At 39.2% G+C, this 23,464-nt stretch overlaps 1 long non-coding RNA gene across 1 annotated transcript in view; it reads right to left on the minus strand.

Moving 5' to 3' along the window:
• Positions 1-227: 227 nt before the first annotated feature.
• Positions 228-23,464, minus strand: part of LOC134808235 (uncharacterized) — a 211,845-nt gene continuing 188,608 nt past the window's right edge. The window contains exons 2-3 of the long non-coding RNA XR_010150771.1: positions 10,821-10,929; positions 228-438 (exon numbers count right to left, since the gene is read on the minus strand). This is a non-coding gene — a long non-coding RNA (uncharacterized LOC134808235). The remainder of the gene's footprint in view (positions 439-10,820; positions 10,930-23,464) is intronic.

A 23,464-nucleotide genomic window follows, 5' to 3' on the forward strand; every position in this document is an offset into this window, starting at 1 on the left:
CATCTCTTTTCAGCTATCAGTCCTGGCTGAGTGTCCACTCAATAATCTTGGCATTCACAATATCATTTGTCCAGATTCCCTCTCCTACCTTCTCCCAGGTTGAACTGCTTCCTTCCTTGCCTAGGGCACCCTGTGAACAGTTTTTGTCCTGGTTTCTGTGTCTACACTCCACTCTGCATGGGTAGGTGGATAGTTATTTTAAGGTAGCCTTTTATACTCACCAAAATACTTGGATCCTGCCTTTTCCACATTGTTGTTCTTACAATTGTGTTTCTTCCTTGAGCCTGTGAGCTTATCCTCACCATGAAGGCACTTGCTTGTAAGGCACCTCTCTTCACACCACACGCAGGAGGGCAGGAAGGTGGCTTCTTTCTCTAACTTCCCTGACAAGAGAAGAACTGGCCAGCATGGGCCAGGAGGCTTGCAACAGGCAGGGCACTGAAACAGATGGGATACCTGAGAGGAGGCAGGAGCCCACCACTTGAGGAGTCACAAGAGAGGTGAGAAAAGTCCAGCCCCACCTGCGGCTAAGAGGAAGGGCTAGAGCAGCCTCAGGAGCAGTGAACCAATTTCCTCTGTCTTTTCTGGGCATCGAGGGACCAACAAAGACAACATCCATGCTCAGAGGCTATAAGTAGCTCTGGCACAGGGCTTCAGAGCAGTTATATTAGTGGAGACAATCAAAGGTTTAATTTTTTTTTAATATCATATAAATAAATGAGGAATCTGGCCTTCTCCTCCAACATCTTCCTTGGTGTCTCCCCCTTACATGTTCTCATTTGTTCTGGGAAGGACATCAAGCAGAGGTGACAACCCTTATCAGGGACAGGGTGGGGGTCATACCAGCAAATTGAAATGCCACCTTCACCCAGACCTTGGAGGAGAAAATACAATTGCTGCCTCTCACAGGAGGACATCAGCCAGGAAGTACCAGTTCCCTGAGACAGAAGCAAAAAGCCTTCCCTGTCTTAGAATCCCTGTGAATCCTCCTGGATTTCCTCATTCCCAGAGGGCAGAGCAATGACAGTAAAATTAAAATAAGAGAAAATGGAGAAGGGATTGGCTAAAGGGGTGGTGGTGTCCTGCATGGGGAGGAGGTGTGGCTACAATCCTTGCATGTGCTTCTGTACATTTTTCCCCTTTTCCTAAAGCAGAATGACGTACAGCACTTGGACGAAACTTCCCTGTAGATAAAATGACACCCAGTGGTCCTGTTGGAATGCTGTCTGCTATCTCTCAGATTTAAAGCAGGGTTCTCTGCTCTCCAGGTTTGTGCTTCTCTTGATTTAAAATAGTTACAGTGCTGGGCTGCAGGTGTTTGATCTCATGGTATTTTGACTCTGTAAATATGTCTTGAATTTGAAGGGAAAAAATCCACACAATATTTACCTAATATTTAAAATGAGAAGTGAATAAAAATTAAAATAATTTGAGGTGGGAGCCCAGCAGAAAGCTTTCCTTTGTGTTATGTCTATTCTTTCTCCCTCCTTCCTTCCTTCATTCCTACCTTACTTTATTTCTTCCTTAATTGTTTATTAGCTGAACAACAATTTGTTTAATTTTTATTCACTTCTCATTTTAAAGATAGAAATAGCAAGTCTAGAATAGCAACCTGGATAGCTTGCTGCTGTTTTGAGAGTAAATATATTTCAATTAAGAAACATATTAAAAAGGTAAAGAAAATTCCTCTTTTACAAAAAAACAAATTAAAACTGGGATTTAATTTGCTTTTCTTTTTCAGCAAACTTACAGTTGTCTGTTTCTGCAAAGTATATTATTAATAGTGAAACTGTTTTTAATCCAATTTACATTGTATTTAATATAATTACCACTTCATAGCTAGAGTTTTAAATCCGAAAATATCTGTATTCAGCTTGATGTTTGATTTTAATACTTGTCCATTTATAGTCAATTCTCATTATTTATGGTAGTTATGTTCTATAAAGTTGTCACCAACACTGAATTAGTGAATACTGAAGCTTTGCTCCAAGGGGAAAATAGGGTTAGGTTCCTGTTGGTCTCTGGGCGTGACATTTTTGTCAAGCAATCTCAGCTCTGGCTGCTCTCACTGCAATTGGGGACCCATCTGCCTGTGCAGACATCTGCTGGGAAGCACACCTGTCTGAACGACCAGGGCAGTCTTCTAGACTCAGGACCTTGGTCAGTGTTCCCATACAGCCCCAGTACCCTCTTTGCATCTTCCTCGAGTCCACCTGAGCAGAAAGTCACATCAACCCCAGAGCCTTCTCAAGGCTCTCAGCAAGGCTGGGCAAGGGGTATCCTCTAGTGCTGTGATGACTGCAATAATGATCTTGGCCTCAGGAAACACAAATCAGTCTGATTAGAATCCCTGGAGGCCCTCTGAACAAGGACAGGCACAAAGACAAACCATGAAGACTCAAATAAATACCTAGTCCTTCAACGTGTAGACATTGTCACATGTCCACAAGTCTCAAGAACATTCAGGGAAATGTGACCTCACCAGATGGGCAATAACGCACTAAAGCGCTATCCTACAATAATGGAGATGTGTGATCACTCAAAGAATTGAAGACAACTGTTTTAAGAAACCTCAGCAAACTTCAAGAAAACCATTTACTGTGGGGCCTTTTACTGACTTTCCTAGAAAGAAAAGAGCCTAGTCCCTGTGGTGTTGCTGCAAGATGCTCATTTTTCCCTCCCATTCTCTTTCTCTGAAGTAACTCAGTTACCCATTTTGTTCAATATTATTTTTAAAATAAGAATTTCCCAAATACTATTATCTATCTCTCTTGGTCTCCTTCTCTCTTTCTGTCTTATAAGATGACACATTTGGTTTTCTAAATAACATCTCTACTTTAATGTCTTGTCCATTCATTTTGTTATCAGATACAAAGGTTTTGTCAGGACCCAGCCCAATGTCCCCATGAGCATCACGATTAGATCACAAACATAAAACTTCATTACATCGTTATTCTTCTTCATGGTCATGGGCTATGTCACATACTTACCTTTCTTTCCTTTCTTTCTTTCTTTCTTTCTTTTTTCCTTCCTTCCTTCCTTCCTTCCTTCCTTCCTTTCTTTCTTTCTTTCCTTCTTTCTTTTTTCTTAATGGGGTCTTGCTCTATTGCCAGGCTGGAGTGCAATGGCACGATCTTGGCTCACTGCAACCTCTGCCTCCTGGGTTCAAGTGATTCTCCCACCTCAGCCTCCTGAGTAGCTGGGACTACAGGGCACGCCACCAAGCCCAGCTAATTTTTGTATTTTTAGTAGAGACAAGGTTTCACCATGTTGGCCAGGATGGTCTCGATCTCTTGACCTCTTGATCCACCTGCCTCAGCCTCCCAAAGTGCTGGGATTACAGGCGTGAGCCACCACGCCCAGCCTATTTCTTTTCCTTTTCAGTATTATATACGTAATTGTATTTCAAGACTCAAACTTTCTGCCTGTCAGTGTTTACTCATTTTCAGGACTTTTTTCTCAGCTAAGAAATGATCGAGAACTCCTTCTTACCAACAATAACTGGCAACATCAAAACTGTCTACCAGCTTGCTCACTTTCATTGTGAGCTAACATACCTTTCTCTCTATCCTAAAGTCCTTTCCCTCCTTCAACGTCAGGCGCTCCTTCTCTTGAATAAAGATGCAAACACTTAACATGACTTAAAATTGACCTCTTCAATAGAGTCTTTCCAGATAAACTGCATCTCACTCAAGATCTCATAATAACTTCAACAATTGTTTGGTGGAGGACACAACCCCCAAATTATTGTGTGTACATTTTTCTGGTGATATGCTTATGTATGTGTTCCTACTAGAAAAATATCTCCAGATAAGGAACATCTTTATTTATTTTGCTATTGGTACCATGTACAATGTTCTCTTTGATTTTGTTTTTGAGATAGGGTCTCACTTTGTTGCCCAGGCTGGAGGGCAGTGGTATAGTCACAACTCACTGCACCCTTCACCTCCTGGGCACAAGCAATCCTCTTGCCTCAGCCTCCCAAGTAGCTGTGACTATAGGCAGGCACCAAAATGCCCGATTTTTTAAATTTTTTGTAGAGATGAGGTCTTCCTATGTTGCCTAGTGTAGTCGTGAACTCCTGGGCTTAAGCAATCCTCCCACCTCAGCCTCCCAAATTGCTGGGATTACACTGCACCCGGCCCCCTAAAACTGCTAAAAGAAGATTAGCAGTATCTTCTTTTTAGAGATGAAATAATGTGACACAAACACTTTGTGCAGGAATAGCAAGTGGTTACTATGTTCTGTCCAACCTCCTGAGCCACTTTGGCCTGTGTGATGCTGGTGCTCTATCCCTGCATTAATGGGAACATTATCTTCATGGGAAAGTACCATCTACCTGAATCTGTAGTACAAATTACCTTGGGTTGAGAATCATCAGAGTATACAATTATTAAGACAATTTATGTAAACTTGATAAAAATTCAGGGTTTAAATAAACATGGATGTATAATCTATCATTTTTAGATGATAGATACATGACAGGAAGGTAGGTAGGTAAGTATATACAGACAGAAAGATACACAGACAGACAGACAGAGGGGCAGACAATCCTACTGAATTTTAAGAAAAATAAAGTACAATATAGATACATAAAATAAACCTAGAAAAGGGTGTATTGCATTTCTGTCACCATCTAAGCCAAGGAAATATAAATTTAGTTTTGTAAGCTTAAGTGAAGAATGAATCAGGCTTCATCATACAATGTTTGTTGATTTTCTTAAGTACACATTTTGTGCCAGATACTACGTATGCTGAGAGACAGTCCTCCATGCCTCTAAGGCACACACTGTCTAGCAGGGGATAAAATAAACTATAATACAATGTGTCAAGTGCTTTAAGTCATAGAGTCAGAAACTTGATTGCAGGTTAATGGTTGATTGGGAAGAGACAAAGTGAGTCTAGACCATTTTTTTCAATGTGTTTGGTGAAGACCAAAAGGTGTAAAATGAAGTAGTAGAATAGAGAGAAAGGAATGTTCTTTTTTTCTTGATTTTTAAGTGAGGTAAATGAGATGGTTTGTAGGCTGCATGGGAGGAGGTAGTGAAAGAAGGGATGGAGAAGTTGTAGGAGTGGGGAAATGGGTGGAGAGTGACACAGTTGTTGGAGGAAGGAACGAACAAAGGAATGAGCTAACTGGATGGAGAGGGGAAGGAAAATGCATCTAATTTGTATCTCTGAATATCAGCAAGAACAAAACACAAACCACTTCAAAACATTATTCCGCTATACATGGAGGCAGAATAACTCATTTCTTCCTGCTATTTGCTTAATTCATATTCACAAAACACCATAATGCTTTAATTGCCAAGGCATATCCTGCTGCTTCTTGCTTTTGTGCCTTTCTCGCCACTACTTTCCTTGCCTAAATATTCTCCCATCTACCCTTCAAGCATGCATGCCACTTCTCAGGTAACCTTCACAAAAGCAGAAGAAATGAGCATGGGTATCTAATCACCACACCCTCCCCAAGAGAACCAAACATATAAAATAAAGAAAAACTTCTATTAAGCCTTCAGACTACATTCTTTTAGTTGTAACAAAATCTTATCTCAAGAAATTATGTCAAGAAAATAAATGAACAAATGTGTAAGTGAAGTAAATAAATTAAAAATAAATGCTTATATTAAGCATTTTCATGGTGTTGGACCGTAATGACACCAGTAACTGAGACAACGCTATTAACCTTACTTGTTCTACCTTCTACACAGGTGGCAAGTTCTCTCTTGTGCAGTATGACCTTTAGTTACCAACTGGTGTCCTCTACTTACTCTTACATTCTGTTTCCTCTTTACTTAGTCTGTAAGGCACCACATCAAAACTGATAGAATTCTGATTCTTCTTTATGAATTTTCAACCAACTATTGCAAGGCTATCTGGATTATTTACTTAGATTTTCTTAGTTCATACTTGCAAAACAGATAAATTGGCTCAACTCATTTTATTTTTCATGCCACCACATAGATTGGTATTCAGTCTATAAATTTATGAGTTAGTTTCAGACACCTCTAGTCCAAACAGTTATGGCAATGAGACCAAAGTCATACGATAAAAAATACAATAACATGTAGATTGCTAAAAGAAAAAAAAAAGATTCTATGCTATTCCCATTGAGCTACCATTGAATTTCTTCACAGAACTCGAAAAAACTACTTTAAATTTCACATAGAACCAAAAAAAGAGCCCATATAGCCAAGAAAATCCTAAGCAGAAAGAACAAAGCTAGATGCATCACACTACTTGACTTCATACTATACTACAAGGCTACAGTAAGCAAAACAGCATGGTACTGGTACCAAAACAGATACATAGACCAATGGAAGAGAACAGAGGCCTCAGAAATAACACCACACATCTGCAACCATCTGATCTCTGACAAACCTGACAAAAACAAGCACGGATTCCTTATTTAACAAATGGTGCTGGGAAAACTGGCTAGCCATATGTAGAAAACTGAAACTGGACCGCTTACTTACACCTTATACAAAAATTAAATCAAGGTAAATTAAAGACTTAAACATAAAACATAAAACCATAAAAACCCTAGAAGAAAACCTAGGCAATACCATTCAGAACATAGGCATGGGAAAAGACTCCATGACTAAAACACCAAAAGCAATTGCAACAAAAGCCAAAATTGACAAATGGGATCTAATTAAACTAAAGAGCTTCTCCACAGCAAAAGAAACTATCATCAGAGTGAACAGGCAACCTACAGAATGGGAGAAAATTCTTGCAATCTATTCATCTGACAAAGGGCTAATATCCAGAATCTATAACAAACTTAAACAAATTTACGAGAAAAAAACAAACAACCCCATCAAAAAGTGGGCAAAGAATATGAACAGATATTTCTCAAAGGAAGACATTTACACGGCCAACAAACATATGAAAAAAAGCTCATCATCACTGGTCATTAGAGAAATGCAAATCAAAACCACAATGAGATACCATCTAACGCCAGTCAGAATGGCAATCATTAAAAAGTCAGAAAACAACAGATGCTGGAGAGGATGTGGAGAAATAGGCATACTTTTACTCTGTTGTTGGGAGTGTAAATTAGTTCAACCATTGTGGAAGACAGTGTGGCCATTCCCAATGATCTAGAACCAGAAATAGTATTTGAACCAGCAATCCCATTACTAGGTATATATCCAAAGGATTATAAATCATTCTATTATAAAGACACATGCACATGTATGTTTATTGCAGCACTATTCACAATAGCAAAGACTTGGAACCAACCCAAATGCCTATCAATGACAGACTGGATAAAGATAATGTGGCACATATACACCGTGGAATACTATGCAGCCGTAATAAAGGATGAGTTCATATCCTTTGCAGGGACATGGATGAAGCTGGAAACCATCATTCTCAGCAAACTAACACAGGAACAGAAAACCAAACACTGCATGTTCTCACACATAAGTGGGAGTTGAACAATGACAATACATAGACACAGGGAAGGGAACATCACACACAGGGGCCTGTTGCGGGGTAGGGGACAAGGGGAGGGAGAGCATTAGGACAAATACCTAATGCATGTGGGGCTTAAAACTTAGATGACAGGTTGATGGGTGCAGCAAACTACCGTGGCACATGTATACCTATGTAACAAATCAGCACGTTCTGCACATGTATCCCAGAACTTAAAGTTTAATAAATTTTTTTAAAAAGAAAAGCTTTTAAAGTATACATTTTGAAATCCAATCGAAAATTTTAGAAAACAAAACCACACTGTACTAAATAATTCCTAGGGCAAAGAAGAAAACAAAACTAAAATTCCAAACTATTTAGAAAAATAAGGATAATGGGTAACCTCTGGTTCCCAACAGACAAAGAACTAGCTTGGACTGTTGAATTCTTCTGAAAATGTTTTAATTATGAAGCAAATAGTATTGAAAGGAAAAACCTTGAATCCAAAGTACTAATCTATGAGAATCTCTTACAGGAAAACAAAAGAGTAATCTTCTGGAAACTTCCACCTGTACAAAAAGAAAGAGCGCATCTCTGTTTTTTTTTTTTTTCCTTAAACTCACCAAAAGACGTACAAGCTAGCACTTAGGTTCACCACACCTCCTTACATATTACAGAAAGTATAGTTATAGCCTCAGGGGAAGCTGAGCTCACAGGCAAAAATAGCTAGACAATAAGGAATATGTGAACAATTGTGTTTTACAAAGATGCACACACCTATATATTTATGCATTCCCATATGCTCATCTTACAATGTAATTGACATCCCTCCCACCAAGATATGTGGTCTATGTTCTTTCCTCTTGAATTTGGGCAGACTCCTGCCTACATTAAACAATGGAGTAGAACAAAAGTGAGGCTATGTGACTTGCAAGGCTAGGTCAAGACAAGAACACAGGTACAGGTCTATAGACTACAATCCCAACTACATAGGCGGAGGTTGGGGGCATAATGGGAGGATCAGTTGAGGACAGGAGTTCCAGACCAGCCTGGGCAACATAGCATAGCAATAGCCTGTTTCTTTAAGAAAAAAAAAAAAAAGGAATACAATTCTGCCGGGTTCGTTCCTTCTCTCTCTCTCTCTTTCTCTCTCTCTCGTTCTCTCTCTTTCCCTCAACAAATCGCACCATACGCCCATCCATGGAGTCTCACCGTGTTGTGAGGAATCTGAAGCCACATAGAGAGGTCACATGTGGATTCTTGTAAACAGCCCCAGCTAGGCCTCCAGGTAACACCTGTACCAACCACCAGAAATGCAAGTGAATGCAATTCACATGATTTTAGTCCCCAAGCTTCAAGCCTTCCAGCTGGGGTCTCCAACAAGGTGGAGTAGAAACAAGTTATCTCCCTGTACAGTGTCTGAATTCCTGACCCACAGAAATCATGAAAAGGAAAAAAAAAATTACTGTTTCTTAAACCCACTAAATTTTAAGATAATTTGTCATTAATTTGTTTGTAGCAATGTATAACTAATACCAAGTGCATTTACTATAAAGAAGAGCTTTATTACATAATGTAAGAATAAGAATAAGAATTAAATTCTCAAACTAATAGAACAGGTTAGTGGTCATATGAAACAGTAACTCAAAGCCAAAAAGAAAAGCCAAGTAGAAATACTGAATATCGAATATTCATCTCTTATCCCGTCTTAGACTGAATACGATAGCTGAAAACATAATGCAATAAATGAATAAATTCCAGAATCTATAAACAATATGTTGATGCCAACATATACACAATAGAAATCCCAGAAATAACAAAGAAATAGATGAGAGAAATACTTGAAGGTAATTATGACATATTTCCCTGAATGACAGAGTGATTAAAGACCTTAAATTCAAAAATCTATACAATTAAAAATGGAATAGTTAAGAAAAGAAAATTCACTCTATATATGTAACAGCAAAATTTAAGAATATCAAAACTGTAAATAATGGATGATTTTTGCTTCTTGTGTTCTTCATTGGTTTACTGCATTAGGTTTGTGATTAGAAAAAATATTTGGAAAGGTTAGGAGTCACCTTTCCCAGAATCCGTCCCTAGTCAGCTCCTTCTGAGGACACATGAAATGTCCCTACTTGGGATTCCCTAATATCCTTTCCACATCTCAGAAATTGTTTTTACCACGCTGTGTCTCTCCACACCTATTAGTGGTGGTGATTGGTGATTATTAACCAGAGTGACACATCAAAACCTCAGGGAAGCTGTTTCTATTATGAGTGATGTGTTTCTTACTCTACTTTCCCAGTTCGCACTGCAGGGCTACTGAATCTGAATCCTAGAAGTGTATACGATTTTTTAAAAATACACCATGATTTACCTTGGTTAAAACCACCAAAATAGAGGGACGGTACTATGTATTCCTTTGTATCCCTAGGACTTACGCAGTGCCTGCCATAAAGAACGTGATCAGAAAAATGTTTGTTGAATGAAAGCATGATACATATATGTACATTATTTCTAACATGTACAAGCTAATGACATTTGTGTCTCCAAAAATCACAGCAATTTGGTTTGCAGTCTGATAATTCAACATCATTTATTAATCCTAACATAGTCATCTGTGTGTTCTAACACTGTTATACATTATTCAGTTAAGAATCAAGCTTTATATTTTTAGTAGAAAATAGCTGGACGTGGTGGCATGTGCCTGTAGTCCCAGCTACTTGGGAGGCTGAGGCAGGAGAATCGCTTGAACCCGGGAGGTGGAGGTTGCAATGAGCCAAGATCGTGCCACTGCACTCCAGTCTGGCTAACAGAGTGAGATTCCGTCTCAAAAAAAAAAAAAAAAAGGAATCAAGCTTTATTCATTATTGACATACTGTCTAGGAATTTGGTCTAAATTTTTACTCTCTAATGCTAGGTATTGGGAAACTTAAACTGCAATGTCTCCTGTACATCTGCATTCAGAGTTAGCTAAAATGACAATTTTTTAAGTCTATGAACTCGATTTCTCACTTTTCCCGTAATATGATAGAAGTTTCTTGTTAAAAAGTTCACTAAAGTTGGGATCTCATAAAGTGAAAACAGATTAAAATTGCTTAATGTATCAAGAAACTAATAACTTGTTGTTTCATAAAATTTCAAATGACAGTAGTGAATAATGTCATCATATGTGGAAGATTCTCTAAAACAACTGCTACCTTTTGACTATCTTTTTTGGGAAGAATCTACTTATGAGTCTCCACCCACAGTGATGCTTTTACTTTTAAAATGGTTAGAGTTTACAGAGTACTTTCCCATATATTATCTCATTGGGACATTACAGCAACCTCATGAGGTTTATACAGCTAGTATTACCATTTTTTCTACTTTACAGATAAAGAGCTTCAAATTCTAACCTGGTAAGTGTTTGTCTCAGAGACTCCCTGATGAGCTGGGATAGAGAGCAGGTCATCTGACTCCCCATATGGTGCTTTCTCCATCACTCCATAGTGTTTCCAGAGGATTCTGCTCAAAGTAGCAATGGAACATAGGCAGTTACATATCTCATTGTCCTATACTCTCAAGTTCACTACACACTCCTTTCAACTGAAATTTTTGGGAAGTCACTGATCATGTGAAATGGTGAAAAACAATAGACAAATAATACAATATAATATTGAGAAAAGAGATGGCCAGGCACGGTGGCTCACACTTGTAATCCCAGCACTTTGGGAGGCTGAGGTGGGCGGATCACGAGGTCAGGTGTTCCAGACCAGCTTTGCCAATATGGTGAAACCCCATCTCTACTAAGAATACAAAAATTAGCCGGGCATGGTGGTACATGCCTGTAGTCCCAGCTACTCAGGAGGCTGAGGCAGGAGAATCACTTGAACTTGGGAGGTGGAGGTTGCAGTGAGTCAAGATTGCACCACTGCATTCCAGCCTGGGCAACAGAGTGAGACTCCATCTCAAAAAAAACAAAACAAAACCAAAAAAACTATTCATATTGTTGCAATGTCCTTTCTATGTATTATATTCAAATGAAGAAATTTCTTCTTTTCACATGAACTGAATATGTCCCTTCAAAATATATATATTGAAATCCAAATCTTCAATGTAATGGTAATTTGGAGGTGGGGCCCTTAGTGGGTACACAGATCATGAGGGTAAAGCTCTCATGAATGGGACTAATGCCCCTAGAAAAAGATACTCAAGAGCTTGCTCCAGCTCTCTGCTCTCTATTCTGTAAGGATACAAGGAATCAGCCATCTGCACACCAGGACACCAGATCTTCTGGCACCTTGATCTTAGACTTCCCAGCCTCCAGAACCATGAAAAATAAATTTCTGTTGCTGAAGCCACCCACTCCATGGTATTGGGTTATAGCAGCCTGAATTAAGACATTATAATTTTAAAAATACTTAAAACTTAAAAACCCAATTAACATCTTTAGAAAGCACAGCCAGCTCTAGACCATTAGTATTGGCATTTCTGATGAACATTTATATGAAACACTTAGCATGTGCCAGGAACTTTGATGTTTTCTATAAATCCCACTTAATCTTCATATCAGTCTTATGATTATATGTCATTTACATTATTCCAGCTTTTGCAAGAGGTAAATGCAGTGCACATGTCTAACCGTCATGCTCTGTGCCAGCAATAATCATGCAAATATGTTAATCATGACCCCATGCCAAAACCAGTTTTTCATAAAAAGTGAACTGTCCATGATTCAGGTAGAGAGAAGAAGAGGGAGGTGGAGTGCACAGCTAATGGATACTTAGCTTCCAAGCCCAGAGGGTGAATGTGGAAATTCATAGAGGAGTTCATCATAGGACTTCGTGTTGTACAAGTGGAAGAAAAATATTTTCCACTTACCTAACTCACAGGATGTAACAGAGATTAATGAGTGTCAATGAAACATTGAACCACTTAGATGAGAACAATAGATCTCTTCAAAAAAGAAAAACTGTAAGTTAAAGATTCATCTATATTCCAAATTCTTTCATAAAATCTATGTAACTAACTAGATATGCAAGAGGGACAGATTAATGATCCTTTAAGAGCTTTTCTATTTCTTGCTTTGAGTTTCTGAATTATATGAATTCAGGCTTAATTTCCATTTTTAAGATAAATTCCAATAGAGGAGGAATGAACAGCTGATTCATTCTGGTTCAGTGGGTTACTTTTCCATTAGATTTTATATTTTTCTGGCAGCCATTAAGAGTGTTCCAGGATTGTGATGTCAGATAACATATGCCACGCAGATTCAACACCACATCAGTGGGCCAGCAATTCTTACTGTTCCCTACTCTCATACAGCTGAGCCCAAAATGTAGCTTCCATCAACCTCAAAACCTCCCACTGATTCATTCTTGGATTTTCTCTATGAAACTACAGAGCAGAACAAGAAATGCCTCGGGCTCAGAAATCTGCACACCCATTTCAAACCAGCTCATACACCTGGGTCTCCATAGATTCTAGGCCTATGCACAGAACAGAAAAGCTCCTGTGAGAATCAGCAGAACTCCCATATTAAACTACTTTCCCCTCCTTTTATATCCAAGATGAATCCAATAACAATATCAAGGGTTTCTACCTTAGCCTGCTGCTTTGACTTCACTTAGAGCTCTTTGGCAAATATACTGGGAAGATCCAGATTGAAAATGCCTCTCCCCACCCTAACCTCCGGAGCAGTGAGTCTCAATGGAATTTACATGCAATTTCAATATTGGAAACAGAATTGAAGAAGTAGGACAAATTCACTCAATATTCATTTCTTGAGTACATACCATGGGCCAGGCACTTGGCTCATGTTAAGTATTTTATAGATTTCCATCAATAACTTGAAGGTTAAATTGCTTCAACCGCAGGAGAGACATTAAATCATGCACGTGTAGTTGAGGTGCAACAAGAATGATTCAGCATACTTAAAACATTGCCATTCTAGGCCACGTGCAGTGACTTATGCCTGTAATACCAGCACTTTGGGAGGCCGAATCAAGAGGATTGCTTAAGCTCAGGAGTCCAAGACTGGCCTGGGAAACATGATGAAACCCCATATCTGATATATATATATATATATACATATATATACACACAAAAAAAATTAGCCAGGCATGGTGGTGCCAGCCTGTAGTACCAGCTAGTAGGAAGGCTGAGGCGGGAGGACAACTTGAGCCCAGGAGTTCAAGGCTGCAGTGCGTCGTGATCAAACCACCACACTCCAACCTTAGTGACAGAGACTACGTCTCAAGAAAACAAACTAAAAAAAAAAATTGCCGTTTTGAAAATGACCATCTAATTGTAAATGGTATGGCTGTTATATCATGAAATAGAGGGAAGAAAGCAAGAGGAGGCATGCTCTTTGCTGCCACTGTTGATTCATTCAAATTCTCTCTCATCAAAGGGTAATCATTCACAATTTGATATTTCAAACAAGTTAAAACTTTATAAAGTAATAGATAATCTCTAAATGCTGAGACTTTAAATTCCTCCTTCCAAGACTTACACAGGCTTATCTTTTTCCCAGCGTGCAGCCAGATGGTCAATTAACAGAAGCCATGACTCCTAACCATGGAAGAGTTAAGATAATATATTTTTGTTTGTTAAAACCAGGCTGACTTAAAAGAAGATAGGACTTCCACAGTTAAACCAAAAAAAGATAAACTTGAAAATAGTTATGAATAAATATAGAGATTAAGAAGTGAGCAAGTCTAAGATCTTCATCTATCATACATCTTCCTCCAGCATGAGTGATTTCATTTGCTTCTTAAATAGATAAATACAAAAACGGCATTTTCCCTTGGCAAGAAAGTAACTGTTTTGTATTATTTACCTACAATGCATCTGTGTTTCTAAAAAGAACAGTAAATACATTTCTGGAGCAAGACATGTTTCTGTGATAATGTGAGTAATGCTTCTTAAACACTTTGGAGATTATTAGAATGCTTTCCAGAAGCTGATATTGAACTCAGTCAGTTTAGCAAGAACACAAGATAAAGATAAAGAGATGCTCTCGGCATTTTTCACTAAACTATTTGTAGAGTGCTGCAATTGGATGTCTTTCAGAACAGTAACCACCAGAAGGAGAAGGGCCAGGACTCGTTCCAATCCACACTGAAAGATATTCAGGCCAGACTGCTTTCTTCAGGAGGGCCCTTTAAATAAACAACCCAGTTTGAGTGACATCTGCCACCCCAAATACTGGGTTAATTTTCAGACTGCCCTGAGAAATTCACAATATGGCTGTTGCAGCATCTTCTAATTGGTGTTTAAACCTTAACTGGGCAAGCACTTCACAACAATGACAGAAATAAAATAGCTAATGATTAGGTCTTGTACATACCTTCTTCTAAGCCAAGCCAGATCTGAGAGAATCATGGCTTAAAGCAACAGTCTTCTCAGATCTCTCAGATCACATAGAACTAAGTGGGGTGGTGGTAGCATATACGTATTTATCTTTCTAAATCATGATTCATTCATTCATTCAACAAATATTTGTTAAGCTGCTATGGCATGCCTTCATGGAACTGATATTCTTATGTAGGGAGGTGAGAGAAGCAGTCCCATAAGTGACAAATTAATTCATACTCAAATATGGTAATTTGGTTGATTTAATATAAGTGCTATAAATGTTATGAAGAGAATAAGAGAGTGGTGCTAATTTGAATGTGGTGGTCAGAGATCTTGCTAAACAAGCACCACTTAAGAGGTGCTTAAGCAGAAAGAATAACACATAGCAAAGAACAGGGGAGAAGAGAGAATGAGCTTGACATTTTCAAAAAGTAGAAAGCAGGTGTTATGTTAGCTTAGAATGCTGTAACAAAATACCAGAAAACGGTATGGTTTAAATAACAGGAATTTATTTCTCACCATTCTGGAGGCTGGAAACCCCAAGATCAAGGTACCAGCCAGCCTTTTGGTTCCCCCTTGAGGGCTCTCTTCTTGGTTTGCTCATGGTTGCCTTCTTGCTGTGTACTCACTTGACAGAGAGAAAGAGAGGAAGTAAGCTTTCTGGTGTCTCTTCTTATAAGGGCACTAATCCCATCATGAGCACTCCACCCTGGTAACTTCATCTAAATCTAATCCTTCCCAATGGCCGCATCTCCAAGTACCATCACATTAAAGGTTAGGGCTTCTACATTTAAATTTTGAGGGTGACACAATTGAGTTCATAGCAGTGAGTATGTCTAGAACCTGGGAATCCAGGGAGATAGTGGCAGGAGATGAAGCTAAGAAGCAGGGGGAAAACTGTATGTTCTATGGAAAGAGTTTTGCTGAGTTTTTGTTTTTTGTTTTTGTTTGTTTTGAGACAGAGTCTTACTTTGTCACCCAGGCTGCAATTCAGTGTGCTACAACCTCCACCTCCCAGATTCAAGTGATTCTCATGCCTCAGCTTCCCAAGTAGTTGGGACTACAGGCATGTCCCATCACCCCAGCTAATTTTTGTATTTTTAGTAGAGACAGGTATTTGCCATGTTGGCCAGGCTGGTCTCAACCTCCTGGCCATAAGTGATCCACTAGCCTCAGCCTCCCAAAGTGTTGGGACTCCAGGTGTGAGCCACTGCACCCAGCAAAGTTTTGACTTTTTTCCAAGTGCCATAGAATGCTGTAATATTTTGAATTTTCCAGGAAGCAGATTCCAAGATAAAGTTCAGTATATAAGAGGATTATTAGGGGATGTCCTTGGGATTAATACCTGTGGGAAGCAGCGAGGGAGGCAAAATTGGGCTAAGTGAGAAGTTGGACTGCAAGATCCAACATCTTCAGCCAACCCCACAGGGAGCTAACACAGCCAGTAAGAGTGGCCACATGCTGAGCAGATATAGCTAGGCCTTTATACTCCTACCTCCATCAGTCAGTGGATGTGGGCCACTCTGAAAGGGGAATTATCTTGGCATATGGGGTCTCTTTGCAACTATGAAGTCCCCAGATGGACAGACAGTTGCAGACTGTCCTCTGAGCACTTCTAGGAGCTGGGCAGCAAAGCCTTCCTTTATAGAAGATCAGACGGGGAAATCACAGTGCTCAGCACACAATCAACTGGGGAGGTGATTTGGTTTGGCTGTGTCCCCACAGAAATCTCATCTTGAATTTCCATCTGTTGTTGGAGGGACCCAGTGAGAGATAATTGAATCATGGGGGCAGGTCTTTCCCATTCTGTTCTCATGATAGTAAATAAATTTCATGAGATCTGATGGTTTTTAAAATGGGAGTTTCTCTTCACAAATTCTCTCTCTCTTTGCCTGCTGCCATCCACGTAAGATGTGACTTGCTCCTCCTAGCCTTCTACCATGATTGTGAGGCCTCCCCAGTCACATGGAACTATAAGTCCATTAAACCTCTTTCTTTTGTAAATTGCCCAGTCTTAGGTATGTGTTTATCAGCAGCCTGAAAACAGACTAATAGAGTAAATTGGTACCAGCAGAGTGGCGCACTGCTGAGAATATATCCAAAAATGTGGAAACAACTTTGGAACTGGGTAACAGGCAGAGGTTGGAACCGTTTGGAGGGCTCAGAAGAAGAAAGAAAAATGTGGGAAAGTTTGGAACTCCCTAGAGACTTGTTGAATGGCTTCGACCAAAATGCTGGTAATGATATGGACAATTAAATCCAGGCTGAGGTGGTCTCAGATGGAGATGAAGAACTTGTTGGGAAATGGAGCAAAGTAACTCTTGTTATGTTTTAGCAAAGAGACTGGTGGCATTTTGCCCCTACCCTAGAGATTTGTGGAAATTTGACCTTGAGAGAGATGATTTAGGGTATCTTGCAGAAGAAATTTCTAAGCAGTAAAGCAGTCAAGAGGTGAATTGGTTGCTGTTAAAGGCATTCAGTTTTAAAAGGGAAAGTTTTAAAAGGGAGCACAAGGTTTGCAAAATTTGCAGCCTGACAATGCAATAGAAAATAAAATCCCATTTTCTGAGGAGAAATTCAAACTGGCTGCAGAAATTTGGATAAGTAATGAGAAGCTGAATGTTAATCACCAAGATAAGGAAGAAAATGTCTTCAGGGCATGTCAGAGGTCTTCACAGCAGCCCCCCCCCCATTACAGTCCTGGAGGTCTAGGAGGAAAAGATGGTTTTATGGACCAGGCCCAGGGTCCCTCTGCTGTATGCAGCCTAGGGACTTGGTACCCTTTGTCCCAGCCACTCCAGCCATGACTAAAATGGGCCAAGGTACAGCTCAGGGTGTGGCTTCAGAGGTGCAAGCCCCAAACTTTGGCAGCTCCCACGTGGTGTTGAGAATTGAGGTTTGGGAACCTCTGCCTAGGTTTCAGAGGATGTATGGAAATACCCAGATGTCCAGGCAGAAGTTTGCTGTAGGGGTGGGGCACTCATGGAGAACCTCTGCTAGGGCAGTGCAAAAGAGAAATGCGGGGTTGGAGCCCCCACACAGAGTCCCCACTGGGGTGCTGCCTAGTGGAGCTGCGAGAAGAGGGCCACCATCCCCCAGACCCCAGAATTGTAGACCCATGAACAGCTTGCACTGTGCACCTGGAAAAGCTGAAAACACTCAATGCCAGCCTATGAAAGCAGCTAGGAGTGAGGCTGTACCCTGCAAAGCCACAGGGGTGGAGCTGCCCAAGACCATAGGAATCCACTTTTTGCATCAGTGTGACCTGGATGTGACATGGAGTCAAAAGAGATTACTTTGGAGCTTTAAGATTTGATTGCCCCACTGGATTTTGGACTCATATGGAGCCTGTAGCCCCTTTGTTTTGGCCAATGTCTCCCCTTTGGAATGGCTGTATTTACCCAATGCCTGCACCCTCATTGTATCTAGGAAGTAACTAACTTGCTTTTGATTTTACAGGCTCAAAGGTGGAAGGGATTTGCCTTGTCTCAGATGAGACTTCAGACTATAGACTTAGGGTGAATTAATGCCCATATGATTTAAGACTTTGGGGGACTGTGGGAAGGTATGATTGGTTTTAAAATATGAGGACATGAGATTTGGGAGAGGACAGGAGCAGAATGATATGGTTTGGCTGTGTCCCCACTGAAATCTCATCTTGAATTCCCAGGTATTGTGGGAGGGACAAGTTGGGGGTAATTGAATCGTGGCGGCAGGTCTTTCCCATGCTGTTCTCATGATAGTAAATAAGTCTCAAGAGATCTAATGGTTTTATAAGGAGGGGTTTCCCTGCACAAGCTCTCTCTTTGCCTGCTGTCATCCATGTAAGATGTTACTTGCTCCTCCTTGCCTTCCACCATGATTGTGAGGCTTCCCCAGTCACGTGGAACTGTAAGTCCATTAAACCTCTTTCTTTTGTAAATTGCCCAGTCTTTGGTATCTTTTTATCAGCAGCATGAAAACAGATTAATACAGGAGGTTTAAGCACAGGAGTCATCCAAATAATTTACTTTGTTTCATCAATTCTACAAGGAATACTTCTTTCTAAATTTTAATATTTCTAAAATTGGAATGTATCTTACAATTATTGATATCATGTGAGGGTCAAGCAGTCATCATTGCCTCTGTATGTGCAAATATTAATAGTGCATGGATTAAAACTTATAGAATAGGTTTCAGCAGTATAGAAGCAAAACCTGGACACAATAAGAGCACCACTCATTTTATACCCAAGAACCAAATGGATGTGGGAAGGAGTTAGAAGGTGGTGCATCAGACAAGTTTAGCAGCATTCCAAAATTCCTAAATGAAGAGTCCAAAGTAGATTAACTACATATAGTAATTCCAAAGCCAGGTTAAATGCCAGCACCATTTGGTTTTAGTTCTATGACTTTCTTTAAGATACATTGCATCACCATATTATTGATAACTGGAAGGACCATACTGTGTATATCAGAGACTGAATTGAAAACTGATCAGGAGACTTGGCCTTGAATATGAAGAAGGCTTAGAAATACTTTGTTTTGCCTTTTTTAAAACAATAGATAATTGATATTACACAAATTATAAAGTAATTTGCACAATTGAAGTCTATTTTCAAATACCACTATATTGCTTCATGGGTAGTAAGAGTATCTTATAATAAAGTATTCCCAATTCTCCCTCACATCCCTTAGAACATTGGTGTCATTCATTTCACTTATCCATAAGCTATAGTCACCCTATATATTGTTGTTATTGTTTTAAACAAATGTTATCAGTTAGATCAATTTAAAAAAATACAAGATTCTATTTCATTTTAATTTATTCATTTTCTGACACTCTTTCTTTATGCAGATAAAATATTCTGACCTATGTTATTTTCCTTTCCCTAAAATACTAATATATCTTGTAAGGCATGTCTATTAGTAAAAATTTCCCCAATTTTGGTTTGAGAAAATCTTTATTTTATCTTTACCTTTGCTGAAGTCAGAATTCTAGGTTGTCTTTTTTCCTTTCAACACTTTAAATATTTCACTCTACTCTTTTCTTGCTTAAATGGTTTCTGAAGAGAAGTCTGATAAAATTTTTATCCTTGTTCCTTTCTAGGTAAGATGTTTTCTCTTCTGCCTTTTATCAGATTTTCTTCAGTTTGAATATGATATGCCTAATAGCCTAGATTTTCCTCAGTTTGAATATTATATACCTAAATATAGTTTATTTGTATTTATGCTGCTTGATGTTCATGATTTGAGCTTCATGAGCTTGAATTTCATGGACCTTTGGTTAACTGTCTGTCATTAAGTTTGGAAAATTCTCAGTCATTACTATTTCAAATATTTCTTCTTCTTTCCCTTTCTTCCTTCTCCTCTGGTAATGCCATTACTTATATGTTACACCTCTTGTAGTTGTCTCACACTTCTTGAATATTCTCTTCCATCATTTTCCTTATTTTTTTCTCATTGCATTTCAGTTCTGAAAATTTCTATGAGCATATTTTCAAGCTCACTGATTCTTTTTCCATAGAAATATCCAGTCTACTCATGAGCCCATTAAAGGCATTCTTCATTTCTGTTACACTGTTGTTTATTGCTAGCATTTTCTTTTTATTATTTCTTAGAGTTTCCATTTCTCAGCTTATGTTACCCATCTGTTCTCACATGTTGTCCATATTTTCCATTTTGATCTCCCAGTATAATTCCAAAATCTCCACCATATCTAAATTGGGTTCTGTTGTTTGGTTTGTCTGTTTGGACTGTGTTTTCTTTGTTGTTTTTTGTTTTGCTTTGTTTTTGCCTTTTAGTATATCTTGTAATTTTTTTTAATTTTTTAAAGTTTTTTTTAAATTATACTTTAAGTTTTAGGGCACATGTGCACAATGTGCAGGTTAGTTACATACGTATACATGTGACATGCTGGTGTGCTGCACCCATTAACTCGTCATTTAGCATTAGGTATATCTCCTAATGCTATCCCTCCCCCCTCCCCCCACCCCACAACAGTCCCCAGAGTGTGATGTTCCCCTTCCTGTGTCCATGTGTTCTCATTGTTCAATTCCCACCTATGACTGAGAACATGCGGTGTTTGGTTTTTTGTCCTTGCGATAGTTTACTGAGAATGATGATTTCCAACTTCATCCATGTCCCTACAAAGGACATGAACTCATCATTTTTTATGGCTGCATAAAATTCTATGGTGTATATGTGCCACATTTTCTTAATCCAGTCTATCATTGTTGGACATTTGGGTTGGTTCCAAGTCTTTGCTATTGTGAATAGTGCCGCAATAAACATACGTGTGCATGTGTCTTTATAGCAGCATGATTTATAGTCCTTTGGGTATATACCCAGTAATGGGATGGCTGGGTCAAATGGTATTTCTAGTTCTAGATCCCTGAGGAATCACCACACTGACTTCCATGATGGTTGAACTAGTTTACAGTCCCACCAACAGTGTAAAAGTGTTCCTATTTCTCCACATCCTCTCCAGCACCTGTTGTTTCCTGACTTTTTAATGATTGCCATTCTAACTGGTGTGAGATGGTATCTCATTGTGGTTTTGATTTGCATTTCTCTGATGGCCAGTGATGGCGAGCATTTTTTCATGTGTTTTTTGGCTGCATAAATGTCTTCTTTTGAGAAGTGTCTGTTCATGTCCTTCACCCACTTTTTGATGGGGTTGTTTGTTTTTTTCTTGTAAATTTGTTTGAGTTCATTGTAGATTCTGGATATTAGCCCTTTGTCAGATGAGTAGGTTGCAGAAATTTTCTCCCATTTTGTAGGTTGCCTGTTCACTCTGATGGTAATTTCTTTTGCTGTGCAGAAGCTCTTTAGTTTAATTAGATCCCATTTGTCAATTTTGTCTTTTGTTGCCATTGCTTTTGGTGTTTTAGACATGAAGTCCTTGCCCATGCCTATGTCCTGAATGGTAATGCCTAGGTTTTCTTCTAGAGTTTTTATGGTTTTAGGTCTAACGTTTAAGTCTTTAACCCATCTGGAATTAATTTTTGTATAAGGTGTAAGGAAGGGATCCAGTTTCAGCTTTCTACATATGGCTAGCCAGTTTTCCCAGCACCATTTATTAAATAGGGAATCCTTTCCCCGTTGCTTATTTTTCTCAGGTGTGTCAAAGATCAGACAGTTGTAGATATGCGGCGTTATTTCTGAGGGCTCTGTTCTGTTCCATTGATCTATATCTCTGTTTTGGTACCAGTACCATGCTGTTTTGGTTACTGTAGACTTGTAGTATAGTTTGAAGTCAGGTAGCATGATGCCTCCAGCTTTGTTCTTTTGGCTTAGGATTGACTTGGTGATGTGGGCTCTTTTTTAGTTCCATATGAACTTTAAAGTAGTTTTTTCCAATTCTGTGAAGAAAGTCATTGGTAGCTTGATGGGGATGGCATTGAATCTATAAATTACCTTGTAATTTTTTTTAACAGCCAGACATTGTATCAGATTGAAGGAACTGAGGCATATGGCCTTTTAGAGTGAGGTTTTACGTTTATCTGGATAGGAATTAGACTGTGTTTACTATTCGCTGTACCTATAGGTATTAGAGGCTAACATTTACTCTAGTGTCCTTGTTTCTCTCTTCCTTGTTGTCTTTGGGCTTCTCTAGAGACTCCTTCTTAAATAGAGTTTGTGCTCTGAAATTGCTCTCAGCTGTAACTTGGGTTATACAGGATCCCTATTGATATAGTGTGGGTGGAGGGAAGGAAGTACTCTACAATCTTATTACCAGGTCTTAGTGGTTTAGTGAGACTATGACCCTAGACTATGATCTTTACAAATACTTTCTAGCTTTTTTCTCCCTTACATGAGAAAAGAAGGCTAGAGGGTGCAGGAGTTGGGTATTTACTTTCCCTTATGGGTTTGTTAAGCTCTGGTAAAACTCACATTGGTTAGAAGCTGATAAAATAGTTTCCTTTGAGGGTACAGAACACTCTAGGTATATTTCAAAATAGTTACTCTTCCCTTCTTGGTATCAGAAGCATGAGGTAATTTTCCTCTGACCTTGACCCTGAGAGCTTGATGAAGCTCCTGGAGGTAAAACTCATAAAAACATGGGTATTGCCCTCCAAAACCTGGCTCCCAGGGGTTTTTAATCTTTCAGACTTCAGCAATTATTCAATTACCTTTTAAGTGTTTAAATTTAAGTCTCCAGATATGGCTTGTGCTCCCAGTAAGCTCTCTGATCTCTGTATCTGCCAATCTCTCTAGTTGTTAGGGTGGCAGTTTGTCCTATGTCAATAATTTTATGCGGGATTAAAAAGAAGTTGTTGATTTTCAGTTTGTTGAGCTTTTCTTTTCTTTTCTTTTCTTTTTTTTCAAGACAGAGTCTCACTCTGTTGCCCAGGCTGGAGTGCAATGACACAATCTTGGCTTACTGCCAAGATTCCTCCACTTCCTGTGTTCAAGTGATTTTCCTGCCTCAGCCTCCCAAGTAGCTGGGATTACAGGCATGCACCACCACGCCTGGCCAATTTTTTGTATTTAGTAGAGATGGTGGTTCACCATGTTGGTCAGGCTGGTCTTGAACTCCTGACCTCAGGTGACCCACCCACCTTGGCCTCCCAAAGTGCTGGGATTACAGGCATGAGCCACTGTGCCCAGCCTGTTCAGCTTTTTCTTGTAAGAATAACAACTTCCAAACTGTTTACATGTCAGACCAGAAACCTTGCCTATTTCTTTAATCTTATGAATCTATAGTGATACATGATGTA

The sequence above is a fragment of the Pan troglodytes genome, chromosome 14, assembly GCF_028858775.2.
Source record: "Pan troglodytes isolate AG18354 chromosome 14, NHGRI_mPanTro3-v2.0_pri, whole genome shotgun sequence".
Classification (NCBI taxonomy): domain Eukaryota; kingdom Metazoa; phylum Chordata; class Mammalia; order Primates; family Hominidae; genus Pan; species Pan troglodytes.